This window comes from Sorghum bicolor, chromosome 9, assembly GCF_000003195.3.
Source record: "Sorghum bicolor cultivar BTx623 chromosome 9, Sorghum_bicolor_NCBIv3, whole genome shotgun sequence".
Taxonomy (NCBI): Eukaryota; Viridiplantae; Streptophyta; class Magnoliopsida; order Poales; family Poaceae; genus Sorghum; species Sorghum bicolor.
Window position 1 is genome coordinate 42,066,152 of NC_012878.2, and position 20,271 is coordinate 42,086,422.

Here is a 20,271-nt window from a genome sequence, read left to right on the forward strand (position 1 = left end):
ACAGGGTATAAATATAGACCTAGTAGCGATGTAAGAAATATATAATGAATCAAACACAAGTTTTTTACATCTATTCCAGCATCTACTTTTCGACGACTTCATCAACTCGCATATTTTCTTTTTACTTATGAGTTCTTAGGAATTCATCGAGTCAACCTTGACGGGTTCTCAAGTTCCGTGTGAATACCTCTTGGCCGTGACATCCAGGCGCATCGCTGTTGTCAGGACCAAAGTATTCGAGTTATCACCTTTGTCGGTTGTAAGGTCAAATCGGCTGGCACGCCTTAACGTTGAATCGGGTATTAGCCATTTGTGTTTGTAGATCCACTTTCATATCAACACATCTTTTGGCACGCTCGGTGGGACAGATTCATCATCAAAATCAACATGTCTACTACTGAGCTCAACGCAGACAACGTCATTGCTGTGATAGAGGCTGATCTTAGGGATGAGCAGAAGCAGGCTATGGAAAGAGCTATAGAGGAATACGAGCAGCTCTGCTTAAAATCCTTCAGCGTTAATAGGAGCGGCAAAGTAATCCAGAAGCTAGAGTTGCTGACGCCTCAGCAAATCACCTTTGAAGCCAATCCTGGTAAATTACAAGATATGGTCGATAATGCTATTAATCGTTCTTTGATCAACCAATCCAGTGTGCTGTCCAATACTGTCTTCAACGCTGTGGCTAGAACTTTCAAAGAAGGACAGGTACCACCATCATACGTGGGCCCTGCATCAGCCAGGATTATCATCGGTAACCGCTCCATCGGCTCCTCCAAGCACATTAGGGATGACTAATGGGCAATCTACATCGATGAGAACTAATCCAGCAACATCAGAGGGACGAGTTCAACTTACCACAGATCTATCAGCATCGGCAATGTCAGGATCTGTATTCCAGAATTGTCAAGTTCCTCCTAATTGGTGGGGGTATGGTATGCCTCTGGACTTTTTTGCGAATAGTTTTGGAACATCTCAAGTGGCTGACGTGACAGTCAAGGCTCCTATGACATCGGCAGCTCCAGTATCGCGGATGACTCAGAATCCTCAATATTCTACAACCACTACTGTGAGGCCTGTTACTGGAAACTTTCACATGCCGACATTCCAAATGCCTAATGCATCGGCGGATTTGCTGCCGACTCACCAAAGGTTTATGACTCAGGCAGGGTATGTCAACCCCATGATGACACCCAACTATCAACCATCAGTAGGGCCTACACCGATGAACGCTAATAATGGATGGACATGGCAGTTTGTTTTTCCACAAATGGCACAGCAGAATCATCAAGCTACGGGATTTCAGTAGGGACAGATGCAGCTTGGCTTTCAGAATCAAGGACCAACCCATCAGCCGATGAATCTTGCTCAGCAGATGGGTGGCCAGCAACCTATGGCCAACACTATGTTCCCTGAAGATCGTGCACCTCAGAGACACGTGGAAGCTTATCAGCAGGTGCCAGAGCCTCAAATCGCACATCGGCAGGATGCCGATGCTTATTGGGCCGATAAGATAGCTGAAGTTATGAGAGACCAATTCAGAATAAAACCGAAGGTCAATACTTACTCTTATCGGACACCATATCCTCCTGCATACGACTTGATTCCACTTCCAAATCGGTACAAGGTGCCAGATTTCACTAAATTCTTTGGACAAGATGACACGTCGACCATGGAACATGTTAATCGGTTCATCATCCAGTGTGGAGAGGCTGCCAACCGAGATGAGTTAAGAGTTCGTTTATTCTCATCATCTTTGTCTGGATCGGCCTTTACTTAGTTCATCTCATTGCCTCTAAATTCAGTAATTACTTGGGCTGATCTAGAGAAGCAGTTCCATAAGTACTTCTTTTCTGGGGTTCATGAAAAGAATATTACCGATTTAGTTAGGCTGAGGCAACGCAATGATGAATCGGTTGAAAGTTTTGTGCATAGGTTGCGGTATGTCAAGAACAAATGCTACAGTCTGGTTCTAGATGATCAGCAGCTAGCCGATTTGGCTTTCCAAGGGTTGTTACCACACATCAAGGATAAATATGCATCTCATGAATTTGAAAGTCTAGGTCATTTGGTGGAGAGGATTTGTGACCAAGATATCAAAGCTTTTGAACCTAAAAGAGCATGGAACAAAAAGGTATCATTTGTTGATGAGGTAGTAAGTTCAGATTCTGATGTAGAACCAGTCATCGGCTTAGCAGAATGGGTAAAAAATAAGAAGCCGATGTCCTGTCCTTTTGGCCAGAAAGAACCAGAGAAGTTTGCTTTTGACATTACTAAAGCCGACAGGATATTTGATTTTCTGCTTCAGGAGGGGCACATTAAGTTGTCACCAAATCATGTGATCCCATCGGCAGAAGAATTGAAGAAGATCAAGTATTGCAAGTGGCATAATGCAACGTCTCATAGTACAAATGAGTGTAAGGTATTCAGACAACAGTTGCAATCAGCTATAGAATCTGGGCAGATTAAATTTGATAGCTCCAAAGTTTAGAAGCCGATGAAGATTGATTAGCATCCTTTCCCTACAAATATGCTAGACGCTAAGGGAAAGACCAAAGTCTTGACATTGGAAGCAGCTGAGAAGAGTGCATCGGTAGATCCCCAGTGAAAGGATCCAGATGCCCAAGAGGGGGGGTGAATTGGGCTTCTCTAAAAATTTAAGCAACCTATAAGCTCCAATTCAACCCCTTGTGCCTAGAGTGACCTAGAAAGCTACTGGATAAAAGTTTTGCAACCTAGTTCCAATCCTATTCTAGCAAGACAATTCTAAGAATGTAAAAACACAAGGTAAATGCTAGAATGTAAAGGATTAGTGGAAGAAAGTGCTCGGCGATGTTTTGTCGAGGTATCGGAGAGTCGCCACTCTCCACTAGTCCTCGTTGGAGCACCCGCGCAAGGGTCTTGCTCCCCCTTGGTCCGCGCAAGGACCAAGTGCTCTCTACGGGATGATTCTTCGACACTCCGTCGCGGTGAATCGCCCAAAACCGCTCACAAGCTTGACACGAGCCACCCACAAGAACTCCAGGCAGTCTTCGTGCCTCCAATCACCACCGAACCGTCTAGGTGATGGCGATCACCAAGAGTAACAAGCAAAGAACTCTCACTTGACCCAAACAAGGCTCTAGAGAGTGGTGGATGCACACTTGACTCTTGGAATTCACTAGAGAAGGATTCTCTCAAGAAATCACTCAAATCTCAATCCTCTCTAGGCTCTTGCTACTCTCTTGCTCCACAACAAGTTTCTCAGATGTTCAAATGGGCAAGAGAGCTCTCATGGACGAGGTGGAGGAGTATAAATACTACCTACGAAGTCCAAAGGTCAGCCAACCGTTTTTCACTGAAAACGGGGTCACCGGACGCTCTTTATGTTGCACCGGACGCTCTGCACCGAGCGTCCGGTGCTTCATAACGGCTAACTGTACTTGCGTCTGACAGGTCACCGGACGCTAATTCTCAGTGTTCGGTGGCACCGTCCGGTGCTCCGGGGAGTTTTACATGCTCCCTGCGCATGGGACCGGACGCTACCCGGTGCGTCCGATGCTAGCGTCCGGTGCTCAGGGCAGGTTTACAACCTCCCTGGGTATGGGACCGGACGCTGCCCGGTGAGTCCGGTGCCAGCGTCCGGTGCCTAACCCTAAGCACCGAGAACTCCCAACGGCTAAGGAACTCACCGGACGCACTCACAGAGCGTCTGGTGCAGCGTCCGGTGCCTCCTTGGGCACCCTAACTTCGTTGAAACGCGATCGCTCCAAAACTAAGTTTGTTCCTCTCGATCTAAGAACTATCTCTGAGCTGCCTAGTGCTAGGTTTACCAAGTGTGCACCACACCTAAACCTAAAGCCTTGCCTAAGTCAAGCTACTAGATCAAAGCCCCTCTTAATAGTACGGTCAAAGGAAAACAAAGTCCTAAACTACTCTAAGTGCCCTTCTTCACCATATGGCACTTAGACCTAGTCTAGTCTTGACGATGTCCATCCATCCTTTGAAAACCGAAAAGATTTCCACTATTAAGTAGGCATGTACGTCCCTGTCCATCGGGTACCTATTACCATGACCTTACCTATGACTTTGCCTCTACAAAACACACGTTAGTCATAGTAATCAACATTGTCATTAATCACCATAATCACTAGGGGCCTAGATGCTCTTTCACCCAGCATCAGATCACTACCGATGACGCCAAAGGTAAATGATTGATCTAGGAAGACACCAGTTCTGGGAGACCCCCTCGATCCGGCATTGTGATCACTCATAGGCGGCATCAGGAAACATGGCAACAACGTGAAGATCGGTATCGTCGCCAGCAAGAGGATGGTCGCCGAGAAGAAGAAAGACACCAACAAGAGTGGAATCGGCATAAAGATCATTGGAATTGCCCGTTCTTCATCCACTGTTGGGAGCAAAACATCAAGTTACCAACTGTTAGAGACTGCCCTGAGTGCAATGGTTATAATCGGCATGATAGACCAAATCAGCGATATCAGGACGATGATCGGCGTTTTAATCGGCCGATTAGAGGAAGGGTGTCAGTTCATGAACGGCTGGGAGGCAGGCTCAGTGTGCATGACAGGCTTGGTGAACGTGTTGGTCATTTTCCAAGAAACCAAGAATAACTTGAAGAGATGGCAATTGCACGAGTTCCCGATGAGTTTATATTTTGCAGGGACGCTAACACATATCGGATGGAATCAAGGGAAGTTCGCAATCAACCAGTAAGACAAACATAGCTTCCCCAGTGGTGCACAGAAGGATTGATAAGAACGCAGAAAAGGAGGATGCAGCGAGAACGGCAAGAAGAATTGAATAGGGAGGAAAATTTTTCTAAGTCTGAGAATCGACAGCAGTCGGATCATAAAGGAAAAGGACCATCAGCAGACGTTAACATGGTATTTATGTTACCGATGAAATTTCTTGCACCCTTTAGTGATGACAAGATGGAATTTCCTGATCAAATAGCTCCATTGGCTCTTGATCCAATGACAGCTATGTTTGAAAAACCTTCTGATGATGAGAGACAACATCTCAAAGCTTTGTTTGTGTTGATGCAAAAGTGGATCTGCAAACACAAAGGGCTAATACCTGATTCAACATTAAGGTGTGCCAGCCGATTTGACCTTACAACCGACAAAGGTGATAGCTCGAATACTTTGGTCCCGACAACAGCGATGCGCCTGGATGCCACGGCCAAGAGGTATTCACGCGGAACTTGAGAACTCACCGAGTTTGACTCGATGAATTCCTAAGAACTCATAAGTAAAAAGAAAATATGCGAGGTGACAAAGTCGTCAAAAATTAGATGCTGGAATAGATGTAAAAGTTTGTGTTTGATTGATTGTATATTATCCTTCTTACATCGCTACTAGGTCTATATTTATACTCTGTCTAAAGAGTTACAATCGGGTACGACTAGGATTCTAATTCCAAACTAAACGGAATCCGTATACAAAACAAACTCTAATAATTATGGAAAACATTAATTTATCTACCCTAGGCGATCGGCACACCATCATTATCTTCCTAACGATTCCCACACCTTCTTCTATCATCATCGACATATTATCCTCCATCGGCATCGGCAACCGCCAACATAAACCATTGGCAGAGATCAACCACCATCCTTGGACTTGATCATATCCTGCTTCTTTATCATCGGCATCATAAGCCATCGGCAATTCTTTTGTCAACCAGTCATCACCTTCTCGCTTGCCGATCCAAGTTCCATCAATTATCCAGGTACGTGTCCAAAAATGGTGTCAACACATGCCCCCAATTTCGGAGTATAAAATCATTAATGCTCCAAAATTCTCTCTAATAATGATGCCTTTCCGCAGTTATTCCCTTCTGGCAGCAATTAATTACCAAATCCAAACAACCTTAACCTGGATCTCTAGCATGCACCTCAAATTTCTCAATTCCCCGAACCAAATCTCCTAAACACCCGCTCATCGGCAACTTTTCCGTTAGAATGGACTGCCGATGAGCCGACCAGGAGATCTTGTACAGTAAAATATTTCCTAAAATAATGACCACTTACTGTCAAATCACCTGCACAATCCCTTGATTACCGTGCGAAACGTTACCATATCCACTTGAACACCCTCGAATTTCATGGATGCGGCAAAGAGATAAGTCAGAAATACCCCTGCTCATTGTACCCTATAAATACTTCCTTCCTTGGTACTCTTTCTCTACCTCGCCATCCTTCATTCCCCAAACTCATCTCTTCCGGCGGCGGCATTGTTGAAGTGCCCAAGAACTTCGGCAAAGTCTTCCCCAACGGTTCCTCAACCCTCGACCTTTTCCTCTCCGGGAAGCAATGGCCATCAACTTCATCGTCCCTGAGGTTAGTCTATTCCCATCTTCTTTCTTTTTGCCGCACCTCTTTACTTTTTGCAAGTTTTACTTACTTAGCATTTTTCTTTCTTCTTTCTTTTTCTCCGTTCTTCCAATCTTCAAACCTTAGGAACTGAGCGAGAAAATCGTCATTCCTACCGAGCAACCTCACCTTCAATGCCTCGGTCCACTGGGCAATCCAGATCCTACCGATCTGATTAATGTACAGACAAATAGAATTCCCTTTAGAGCCGAGAACTTTTCTTTAGATCTGTGGAAAGATACCTTCCGATCCTAGCCAAGTTCCACTAAAGGATGGAAGGATTGGTTCCTGAGGGTTAGTGACACGAATGAAGTGTTTTGGGGTGAGTGCAAACTAGATCAATGCATGAGGCTATCTATTGCCAATATGGAGAGAAATGAGTCACTACTGATAGTTGCCTCATACTTCTGGTCAGGTACCCTCAACGCCTTCCTTTTTGGCCATGGCCTAGCTTCTCCCACTCTTGCCGATATTCTCATGCTTACCGGTTTAGACATTGCAACTACCGATGATGGCCATTTATTGGATCGTAAGGCCGAACGCAAAGTAGAAACCCGCAACAACGACGGTTGGTCAGGGTATATCCAGAAATATCAGAGAACGGGACCAGTTGGGCAGAGGGAACATGCCATTTTCCTAAACATGTGGCTAGATAAATTCATCTTCTGTGGCCGATCGGTAGGACCAACTTCCGTGTACTTATCGGTAGTAGAAAGGTTGGGCGATGGTGGCCGATTCCCTCTTGGCTGATATTTGCTAGGCTCCGCTTATCATCTCCTCCATCAAGTGTCTGAGAAACTACTGTTAGGTGAACCCATCGGCAACTTAGGAGGCCCCTGGTGGTTCATCAACTTGTGGCTCAACGTTCATATGCACAAACGCCTTCGGTTTAGTTTCTTTGCACAGCAATTCCCCAAATACATTGCCAAAAATTATGAACTGGCCCACGATGAATCGACAACTCGCTCACCCCTCAATTATGGTGAAGCTGCCATAGTTCTCCCTGGCACCGGCTGCAATGAAAACCAGATTGGCTAATTCTTCCAGACCTTGTATGATGGCCTTTCCAAAGATCAACGAGCATGGATGCCTTATGAAGATCCAGAAACCAGATTCCCACTCACTTTCCATCCTTTTGACAATACTCTCAACAAGGATAATGACTTGATGATGGCAATCATCACTCCGAGGGCAATCCAAGTGAACACCTTCGGTAGTGGGAAGAACACCAACCCCACATATGAGTTCTACAACCCATCGGCATTAGCTCGCCAACTAGATTTTGGCCAACTGCCGATCAGACTCTGTTATGCCGATGTGGTGAAACCAAGGGAGACTATAACCAGTGGACTTGAGTGGATAAGGATAGCTCAACTCAACCCAAATGCCGATACGACAGACATAGATCTATCGGCCTGGGTTCCAGCTCTCTTCATCACTCAGTTGTACAAACATTGGTGGGAAGAATGGAAGGAGCATCTGTTCAGGGCATCGGCTCATACATACCGCGGCATGATTGACTCCGACCACAGGGTCCCTAATAACATTGTAAGTCTTTTACCGATACCTTGGTTCCACTGCTATCTTTGATTTTGTCGACAACTTACTTGTTTTTTTATTCAATAGGTCGACAACCCAACACCAGCTATTAGCAGAAGTGGAAGGCCGATCGAACTACTCCCATTAGGTCTAATTTCTCTGATCGACCACAACGCGCCAAGCCTAGCAGCCCTGATGCATCGGAACGTGCGCTTCAAGAAGACGACCACCAAATGATCGAAGGTATCCCCACCGGTTGCTGCTGCTACCCTGGCACAGGCTTTCAAGGCAAAACCCTTAATAATAATTTTTATAACGACTTCATCCCATACTCACTTCATTCTTTCATGGTACATCGGCTGCAACAGGAACCACATCGGTAACTTTTATCCTTCAGCAAAATTCCATCAGTACTCCTTCATATTTTTACTCATGAAATTTTGGTTGTTGTAACAGCAAACTGGCAAATCGGTTAAGACCAGAAGCACTCAAACGTCAAGTGCCGATGCCCCCCAGCCTAGTCAAGCTTCAACAAAGAGAAAGGGTCCCAAAAGCACCAAGACGTAGCCAAAGCGCCAGAAAATAGTACCATCTTCTCCACCTCGTCCAGTGTCACCGATTCAGGTAGCATCATCTCCCTGTCCACCGGAAGTCCAGACACAAGAAGTACCTTCTCCTCCTCGACCAGCACCCTAGCCACTAGAAGCAATGGCTGATGTTTCTGAACAGATTGCCGATCTAGCTGATCTAGGCACATCATCGGCAGCCCCTTCAGAACAGACCATCACTATACCCCCTCAAGGTAAAGTACTGATCACAGAATTATTACCAATGAATTTATCTTTATAAGCTATAACCATCCTTGTAACTTTTTAGTTGAAGTCATTCCATCGGCAACCCCAGCCGACCAAGCTATAGTAGCTGCCGCATCTCCTCGCCAAAGGCAGGAAATCACTCTGAAACAAGTAAGTTATCTAATCTTCTAGATTTTGTACTATTAATATGTGATCCTAAGTAACTTATCCTTTCCCTTTTTCTAGGAACAAGACTCCCCAGACAGCCTATTTTCCTTTGCTATTGAAATCTCTGATGATGAAGGCGAAGAAGCAAGCTCCTCTTAGGCTGTCGGAATCACATCGACAGAGATTACGGCCAAGTTGGAAGACTTATTGGCCCTGCTACACCAAGACACAGCTTAGCTAGTAGATGATTCCGATTTGGCCAAGGCTTTATTCAAGACCCTTCGTGGTCAAATTCCAGCCGATGCAGAAGAAGCCCTCTTCCAAGCTACCCATCTAGAAAGCCGCCAACTCCGATATCAGAACGCCTCCCAGCGTCTTGCCGATAGAGCTGCCCATGCTCGGCTCTCAGAGGAAATACTGCAAGTAAAACGGGTTGCCGATGAGAAACACAAAATCATCGACATTCTGCAATCCTCAGGAGACGAGTTGAAACAAAAGATCTCCACTCTATCGGCAAAAAGGGAAGCCCTGTTGGCAGAACTTAAACATGTGGAAGAGGCCTTGACTCAAGCTCAACAAGAAGGAGGGCTCCGCCGATGAGGACACTCGAGAAATAGAGGAGGCCGACCAGATCCGTCTGCGCGCCATATCGGTCATCCAGACTCTGCTGAAATTTGTGAACTCTTCATCGGCTATTTGTTTAGTCCTCCTTTTAAAACTTCAATTATTTAGTCCAGCCGATAGGATTGTTATCGACACTTTAACACTATGTCTGGTCTCAGATACATTTTATCCAGCCGATAGGATTATTATCGGCACTTGAACGTCTATGCATCGATCTAGATACTAGGATAGTATTTCTATAAATATTTTCCATTTAATGCTCTGGGAAATTCAACTCCTTCGAGAGTTTCTAGAATATAAGCATTGCCAGGAGCAGATCAGTTTATCCGATAAGGACCCTCCCAATTAGGAGACCATTTTCCAAACTTTGAACTTTTAGTCCCAATCAGCAGAATCAATTTCCACACTAAATCTCCATCAGCAAACTCCTTGGCCTTAACCTTTTTATCATACCATTTAGCAACTCTCTTTTTATTTTCTTCTATGCTAATTAAAGCCCTCAATCGATGCCCTGCTAAATCGTCCAACTCATCTTTCATCAAAGTAGCATAGTCATCGACTGTCAATCGATCCTGAAAAGACATCCGCCTAGATCCGGTCTTAATTTCCCATGGTAATACCACATCGTGTCCATCAATTGATTGGGTGAAACTTTGATTGATCCATGACACGCCATCCGATATGACCACAAAGCTTCATTTAACAATGTGTGCCATCTCCTAGGATTTTCTTCAATTTTCTGCTTGATGAGCTTAATAATCCCTTTGTTAGAAGCTTCGACCTATCCATTAGCTTGAGCATAATAAGGAGAAGAGTTCAATACTTTAAAACCCATACCGATTGCAAACTCATCAAACTCCCCCGATGTGAACAGAGTACCCTGATCGATAGTAATTGTTTGGGGAATACCAAATCAGTAAACAATATGCTCTTTTACAAAATCAATCATGTTGGCCGATGTTACTTTCTTCAAAGGAATGGCCTCAACTAATTTGGTGAAATAATCAGTGGAAACTAAGATAAATTTATGCCCTTTGCTTGACGGTGGATAAATCTGGACGATGAGATCAATAGCCCATCCTCGGAACGACCAAGGTTTAATAATGGGATTCATGGCCGATGCGGGTGCCTTTTGAATATTGCCAAACTTCTGACACCCTTGACACCCTTTGAAATATTTAAAGCAATCTTCAAGTATAGTCGGCCAATAATATCCGTTTCTCCTAATCATCCACTTCATTTTGAAAGCCGACTGATGTGCCCCACATACTACTTCATGAATTTCACAGATCAAACTTCTAGATTCATCATCACCTAAACATTTAAGCAAGACTCCATCTATCGTTCGATAATATAACTCTTCCTCAAGGAGTACATACTTTGTAGCTTGAAACCTAATATGCCTCTCAACTTTCTTGGATGGATCTTTTAAATAGTTAATAATCTTCTTTCTCCAATCATCGGCACTGACTGCCGATAATATATCTAAGATAGGTTGATACCCCGAAGCGTGTTGAGCCAATCGGTTGGCTTCTTCATTATGTAAGCGAGGAATATGCTCTAATCGGAAATCCTTGAATTCCCTTAATAGTTGTATGGATCTTTCATAATAGGCTATCAAAACCTCACTCCGGCATTCATAAATTCCAATCAGCTGATTTATAACAAGCATGGAATCACCAAAAATTTCAACAGCATCGGCATGAACCTCCTTTAATAATTCCAATCTTTTGATTACAGCTTGGTACTCAGCTTGATTATTTGTTGATGTGACAACAATCGGCAAAGAAAACTCGTACTTCTTTCCTCAAGGCGAAATTAGCACTATACCGATTCCTCCCCTCGGTCACATGTAGATCCATCAAAGAAGAGCATCCAAGGAATGATTTCCAAAGCATCCACCACACCGCAATGCTGAGTTACAAAATCGGCCATAATCTGCCCTTTAACCGCTTTAGCCGATTCGTAGCATAGATCAAATTCTGACAACGCTAATATCCATTTGTCAATTCTGAGTTCATAATCTTCGGCAATGTCTTTGGGGAATTGTTGTGCAAAGAAATCAAACCGAAGGCATTTGTGCATATGAACATTGAGCCACATATTGCTGAACCACCAGGGGCCTCCTAAGTTGCCGATGGGTTCACCTAACAGGAGTTTTTCAGTCACTTGATGGAGGAGATGATAAGCGGAGCCTAGCAGATATCGGCCAAGAGGGAATCGGCCGCCATCGGCCAACCTTTCTGCTACCGATAAGTACATGGAAGTTGGCCCTACCGATCGGCCATAGAAGATGAAATTATCTAGCCACATGTTTAGGAAAATGGCGTGTTTCTTCTACCCAACTGGTCTTGTTCTCTAATACTTCTGGATATACCCTGACCAACCACCGATGTTGCGGGTTTCTACTTTGCATTCGGCCTTGCGATCGAACAAATGGCCATCATCGGCAGTTGCAATGTCTAAACCGGTAAGCATGAGAACATCGACAAGAGTGGGAGAAGCTGGGCCGTGACCAAAAATGAAGGCATTGAGGGTATCTGTCCAGAAGTATGAGGCAGCTATTAGCAGTGACTCATTTCACTCCATATCAGCAATAGATAGCCTGATGCATTGATCTAGTTTGCGTTCACACCAAAACACTTCATTCATGTCACTAACCCTCAGGAACCAATCCTTCCATCCCTTGGTGGAACTTGGACAGGATCGCGAGGTATCTTTCCACAGATCTAAAGAAAAGTTCTCGGCTCTAAAGGGAATTCTATTTGTCTCTGCATTAATCAGATCGGTAGGATCTGGAATGCCTAGTGGACCGAGGCATTGAAGGTGAGGTTGCTTGGTATGTATGACGATTTTCTCACTCGGTTCCTAAGGTTTGAAGATTGGAAGAATGGAGAAAAAGAAAGAAGAAATAAAAATGCTAAGTAAGTAAAACTTGCAAAAAGTAAAGAGGTGTGGCAAAAAGAGGGAAGATGGGAATAGATTAACCTCAGGGATGATGAAGTTGATGGCCATTGCTTCCCAGAGAAGAAAAAGATCGAGGCTTGAGAAACCATTGGGGAAGACTTTGCCGAAGTTCTTGGGCTCTTCAACAATGCCGCCACCGGAAGAGATGAGTTTGGGGAATGAAGGATGGCAAGGTAGAGAAAGAGTACCAAGGAAGGAAGTATTTATAGGGTACAATGAGCAGGGGTATTTCTGACTTATCTCTTTGCCGCATCCGTAAAATTTGAGGGTGTTCGGGTGGATATGGTAAATGTTCGCACGGTAATCAAGGGATTGTGCAGGTGATTTGACAGCAAGCGGTCATGATTTTAGAAGATATTTTACTGTATAGGATCTCCTAGTCGGCTCATCGGTAGTCCACTCTAACGAAACAGTTGCCGATGGGTGGATGTTTAGGAGATTTGGTTTGGGAGGTTGAGAAATTCGAGGTGCCTGCTGAAGGTTCGGGTTAAGGTCGTTTGGATTTGGTAATAAATTGCTGTCACAAGGGAATAACTGCGTAAAGGGCGTCATTATTAGGAGAGAATTTCGGAGCATTAAAGATTTTATACTCCAAAATTGGGAGGCATGTGTTGACACCGTTTTTTAACACGTATCTGGAAAGTTAATAGAACCTGGATCGGCAGGCAGAAAAGGTGATGACTGGTTGATAAAGGAATTGCCGATGGGTTTTGATGCGATGATAAAGCAGCAGGATATGACCAAGTCCAGGAATAACGGTTGATCTATGCTGATGGCTGATATTAACGGTTGCCGATGCCGATGGAGGATGATATGCCGATAATAGTGGAGGAAGGCGTAGGAATCATTGGGAAGATGATGATGGTGTGCCAATCGCCTAGGATAGATAAATTAATGTTTTCCATAGTTATTAGAGTTTGTTTTGCATACGGATTCTGTTTAGTTTGGAATTAGAATTCTAGTCATACCTGGTTGTAACTCTTTAAGACAGGGTATGCATATAGAACTAGTTGCGATGTAAGAAATATACAATCAATCAAACACAAGTGTTTTACATCTATTCTAGCATCTACTTTTTGATGACTTCGTCAACTCACATATTTTCTTTTTACTTACGAGTTTTTAGGAATTCATCGAGTCAACCTCGATGGGTTCTCAAGTTCCATGTGAATACCTCTTGGCCGTGACATCCGAGCGCATCACTGTTGTCAGGACCAAAGTATTCGAGTTATCACCTTTGTCGGTTGTAAGGTCAAATCGGCTGGCACGCCTTAACGTTGAATCGGGTATTAGCCCTTTGTGTTTGCATATCCACTTTTGCATCAACAGTAACAATCTATCTATTCTAGGCAATCGACACACCACCATAGTCTTCTCGACAACTCCCACGTCTTTGTTCACCATCATCGGCATACTATCATTCATCGGCATCGGCAATCGTCAACATCAGCCATCGGCGCCGATCAACTACCATTTCTGGACTTAACCATATCTTATTCATGTTGCCCTATCATCAGTATCATAGGCCATCGGCAACTTCCTTATCGGCCGGACATTACTTCCCTACCTTCCGATCCAAGCTTCATTAACTTTCTCGATTCGCGTCCAAAAATGGTGTCAACACATGCTCCCCAATTTCGGAGTATAAAATCATCAATACTCCAAAATTCTCTCATGATAATGATGCCCTTTTCACAATTATTTCCTTATGATAGCAATTAATTGCCAAATTCAAACAACCTTAATTTGGGTCTCCAGCATATACTTTGAATCTCTCAACCTCCTAAACCAAATCTCCTGGAAACATGCTCATCGACAACTGTTTGTTAAGCTTGACTGCCGATGTGCCGACCAAAAGATTGTGTACAGTTGAATATCTCCCAAAATCATGATTACTTGCTGTCAAATCACTTGCACAATCCTTTGATTATCGTGCGAACAGTTACCATATCCACCTGAACATCCTCGAATTTCACGGATACGGCAAAGAGATAAGTTAGAAATACCCCTGCTCACTTCAACCTATAAATACCTCCTTCCTCAACACTCTTTCCCCACCTTGCCATCCTCCATTCCCCGATTCATCTTCTGGCGGCGGCATTGATGAGGAACTCAAGAACTCGAGCAGCAAAGAACTTTCCCAGAGTCTTCAAGTCTTTGACTCCTTTTTGTCTAGGAAGAAATGGCTGTCAACTTCATCATGCCTGAGGTTAATCCATTCCCATCCCTTTACCGCAACTTCCTTACTTTTTGGCAAGTCTTCTTACTTAGCCCCTCTTTTTTCCTTTGTTCTTTCTGTTCTTCCAATCTTCAAACTTTAGGAGTTGAGCGATAAAATTGTTATCCCTACTGAGCAACCCCACCTCCAATGCCTCGATCCAATGGGTGATCCAGATCCCACCGATTTGATCAATGTAGAAACCAATAGGATCCCTTTGAGGGCCAAGAATTTCACTTTAGGTCTATTGAAGGATACCTTCTGATCCTGGCCAGACCCCACCAAAGGATGGAATGATTGGTTTCTAAGGGTCAGTAAAACACATGAAGTACATTGGGGTGAACATAATATAGACCAATGTGTCAGGCTTTCTGTTGATGCAAAACTGATATGCAAACACAAAGGGCTAATACCCGATTCAAAAGTTAAGGCGTGCCAGCCGATTTTACCTTACAATCAAAAAAGGTGGTAACTCGACCACTTTGGTCCCGACAACAGCGATGCGCCCGGATGTCACGGCCAAGAGGTGATCACGCGGAACTTGAGAACACGCCGAGTTTGACTCGATGAATTCCTAAGAACTCGTAATAAAAGGAAAATATGATGAAGTCGTCGAAAAAGTAGATGCTGGAATATGAGTAAAAACTTGTGTTTGATTGATTGATTGATTGATTACATTGCTCTAGGGTTTACATTTACACCCTCTCTGAAGAGCTACAACCAGACACGACTAGGACTCGAATTCCAAACTAAACGGAACCCATACACAAGACGAATTCTAATAATTATGGAAAATATAAAACTACCCCCCTCATAACCGATCGAGACACGACCACTGATCAATCGACAACTTTCATGCTTTTCTTCAGAATCATCGGCAGAGCACCTGTTACAGCCATCGGCAACATCGGCACTGGTCATCGGCATGAACACATCATCACCCCTGGACTTAGTCATATTCAATTGTTTCCTCCATCGGCATCATTCTTCCATCGGCAACCTACCGATCTATGCTTCATTAACTCCAGGTGCGTATCCAAAGATACGTGTCCAAAAACGGTGTCAACACATGCCCCCCAATTTCGGAGTATAAATCATTAATGCTCCAAAATTCTCTGTAGTAATGATGCCTTTCCGTAATTAATTCTCCCAACGGCCGTTAAATCCGAACAAGCTTGGCCCGATTCTCCTGCAGATTTCTCGAATTTCTCAACCTCCCGAACCGAATCTTTCCACTTTATGCGCTCATCGGCAATATTACCGTTAGAGGGGACTGCCGATGGACCGACCGGGAGATCTTGTATAGTGGAATATCTTCAAAATCATGACCGCTCGCTGTCAAATCACCTGCACAATCCCTTGATTATCGTGCGAACAGTTACCATATCCACCTGAACACCCTCGGATTTCACAGATGCGGCAAAGAGATAAGTCAGATTTGCCCCCGCCTGATTTGTCCTATAAATAGTTCCTTCTCCGGTACTCCTTCTCCATCTTGTCATTCTACAGCCCAAAACCCACTTTTACGGCGGCGGTACCACCCGAGGATTCCAAGAACTTCAACGAAGGCCTTCTTCACCAGTCTCCCAAGTCTTCGATCCTTTTCCTTGCGAGAAAATGGCCATGAACTTCATCGTGCCTGAGGTGAGTTCACTACCCTTCTTTTCCGCACCTCTACTGTATTCCTGTTCATCTGCAATTCCTTTTATTGAATACTCTTTTTTCTTTCTGTTCTTCCCTCAAAAATTTCTAGGATTTGGCCGATAAAATTGTAATTCCTACCGATCAACCCCACCTCCAATGTCTCGGCCCGCTAGGAAACCCAGATCCCACCGATCTGATAAACGCAGAGACAAACAGAATTCCTTTTAGGGCCGAAAACCTTTCATTAGATCTATGGAAAGATGCCTTCCGTTCCTAGCCCAGTCCTACCAAGGGATGGAAGGATTGGTTTTTGAGAGTTAGCCATGCAAATGAGGTTCAATGGGGTGAACAGAAGTTAGACCAATGTATTAGATTGTCTCTTGCCGATATAGAGAGGAATGAGTCACTGCTGATCGCTGCTTCATACTTCTGGTCAGACACACTCAATGCTTTTGTGTTTGGACATGGGCCTGCTTCTCCTACACTTGCCAATGTACTTATGCTCACCGGTTTAGATATATCTACTGCCGATAACAGCCACCTATTTGACACCAAACCCAGTTCCAAGGTAGAAACTCGCTCTATCGGCGGTTGGTTGTTGACGGTCCTTAATTCTCACATTTAACCATCAACTAATCATAGAAAAGGATCTAAATGGAACCAACATCTAGGTTTAGGGTTTTCTCTGACAGAATTCCACGAGTTTTGGTGTTTGTCTATTTCTGCAGGGGGTTATCAGGAAATACGGAAGAAAGGCCCACACGTCGGGTTTACATAGAGATATTAACGTGCCGCGCAATTTTCTACCATCTAGAAGACTCCAGAAGCCACGGGAAGGAAGCGGAGGCCGAGAAGACTCAGGGACAGGGCGCCCGCCCTCCTTTCCTGGGCACCCGCCCTCAACCAGAGTCCAATCAGGACTCTCTTTCGGGATATTGCTCCACCGACCTAAGGGATCAAGGATAACCGTTCAATCAATGTCGGTTTGATCCAACAACCCAGATTCACTTGAAGGGACTATAAAACCAGACCCCCTGGCCCCTGGAGATCATACCTCTTCTACAGAATCAAAGCTAGGGTTTCAATTCTTCATCCAAGTAGAGAGGATCCCTCTAGTTCTTCTAGTTCTACCTATAGTTCATCTAGATCTAGTTCTAGTTCATCTAGTTCTAGTTTTAGTTCCTCTAGTTCTAGTTCTAGTTAGTTCTAGTTGTAATCTAGAAAATAGGGAGAGAGAAGAGGAGAGCGGAGGAGGAGCCGGATCTGTCGGATCTTCCTCAACATTGTACTTTTGCCACAACTGGTTCGTCCTTCATCGTTCTCCAGGTTCTTCAATTCATAATTCCTAAGTTGTTTAATTACTTTTATTTACATTCAAGTTATTTATTGGATTCCTGCTTGCATCAAGTGCTCTAGTCTTTACAACGCTAGAGTAGTAATTAATAGATTAGACGTGGTGTTTAGTCTTGCGATTACCTAGAATTACACCCAATCCTGCGGATTGTTGTGGTAGCCTTAGGGTAGTGACAGCCTTAACGGTCGACGTATTCCACCTCGTTCGGATCAGTGTTTGTAGGACCGTAGTCAGACCTTCCTAGCCCCCTTCTCATCTCTTTCTGTGGTTAGTGCTCTGATGTCCCGATATAGATAATCTTGAAGTAATTCTTGATTCTTAGATCAATTAGAGAACTCTCAGGAAACTTCCTCTCTTCCTACCAAAAATAATTATATAGTTATCCTTGGGTGATCTTGGATCTTAATTAGTACACTCACGTTCTCTGTGGAAAATCGATACTCTGGAATACTCCCGGGTGTAAGCTACATCGGTATCCGTGCGCTTGCGGATTTTTCTGTTTGCGTTTAAAATACCCAACAAGCTTTCTGGCGCCGTTGCCGGGGAACGGTAGCTGTGCTAGTTTCGAACCAAGTTGTTCGTGTATCCTTTTTCTTTTCCTTTTTTACCACACTCACCTTATCATTTTCACCACACCACATGGATTTCACTCTAAGCATTAATGAGCATGGAATTTATTTCATAGCCACTTCATTTACTCCATGCTCATATGCAACATCTTCACAATCCATTGGTCTCTCCAACATCACCACATTCGAGATCTCCAACCCCCTCTTCCTTTCTATTCATAAAAACTTTAAAAGGGCGGTTGTCGATGCATATGTCTACAATAAATTTTGCAGATCTCGTTGAGTTGATCTTGATATAGGTCAGCGTTGGAGGGGAAACCACTTCACTGACATAAATTGATGGTTTCCCAAGGACAAGCTTAGCGTCCTAAAATAAGCACTGATCAGATTGTAACATGAGCTTTTAATTATTTGCAACATTACCTTGTGTGTTGAGCATATCAGGATAATTGTAAAAATATTCCTTCGGGTATTCTTGTCACTAACCTTTCCAGGATTGGAGCAAGAAGATCAGATGAATGACAAGCACAAGGTATGTCCAACCAATCATCATACAACATTGAATTAAATTCATCCAAACTTGAATTTTGCAAAATTCAAGCTTGGGGGAGTACTTTACATCAAAACATCCTTTGCCATGTTGCTATGTTGGTTGTCCCTACCTTTGAAACATGCTCAATTTGTTAAATACTAATCACACTACTTCATCTCCACTTGAGTAGATCTCTATAAATGCTTTCATGCTATATATGTTCAGGTTTGGAGTAGTTTCATTTATCTCTTAATTAAGCATGGTGCTTAGTTTAGGAATGATGATCTTACTTCCAAAGGATTTTAAATTAAGCATGATGCTTAGGTTAAAATGCCATCCTAAATCAAATTAGATATGGTGTCTAGGTTGATTTTTGAGCCGATAGTATGCTATAGTAGATATTGGATATTTTGTTGGACTAACCCCTGCAGGAAAACTTTCAATATCGACCTGAGAAGTCCTGAGATAAACTCACATTGGTGACAAAGAGAGAGACACATGAAGTTTAACAATTTAAACAAGGAAAGCATAGCTCACAAGAGATGATCCATGGAGCGTGCCACAAACACGATGCACAACCGCTAAGAGAGGAAAGCTTCCATAAGGTGATACTCTACCATCACTCTTCAAGTAAGGTAATATCTTAAAGTACTTGTCTATCACTTTTATAAGCTTCTCCTTGGTTCTGGCATTCACATGAATAAAAGAGACAAACATGTATGATTTATAACTCTAGATTAACCGACCCAATCGATTCAACATGTTTAGTCCTTCCACCTTTGTGATCCCACACTCCTAATCATATGAGCTAAAATGTTGCACACTCAATCTTTGGAAGATATATTTTATATAAAAAAACAACAAAAATATAGATAGATTATCTTTCTATTAGGTTGAGCGATTTGATCTGACAAATGTTTTAAATGTTATACTCATGATCTTATTATCCATCAATTTTGTCTTGCTCACTATGCTTAAGGTTAGAGAAGAACAAATACACTTTTGGTTCTGTTGGTGTTTTCCACCAACAGGGCCCATGCACTTGATCTCTGCCTTGTCTCTATGAGCAGGTACACTTCGAGCAAAATATGACGGAGTTTTACAACTCCCAGACTCCATCAAGTGAAGAACCTACATCTACGAGCACAAACACACTGGAGATACTGGACACTCAGGCAATCACTGCCCTGAGATGCTTGAGGACGTAACTACTGGAGTAACCTCGTTGTGGAAGTAATTACTGACCTTCTGCCGGTCAAGAGAGGCAATCCAGGACGCACCGTCATCCCAATCTCCATCGGCATGCCTGCAGATCAGACACTAAGTTTCCCAAAAGGAATATTGAAGAACCTCTGCGTCCGAGTTGGTACCTTGTACGCCCCAGCAGACTTCGTGGTGATGGAGACTGGTACTGATGAGAGGGCACCCATCATTCTAGGGAGGCCATTCCTGAACACCTCAGGAGCAGTCATCCACGCTAGTGCTGCCA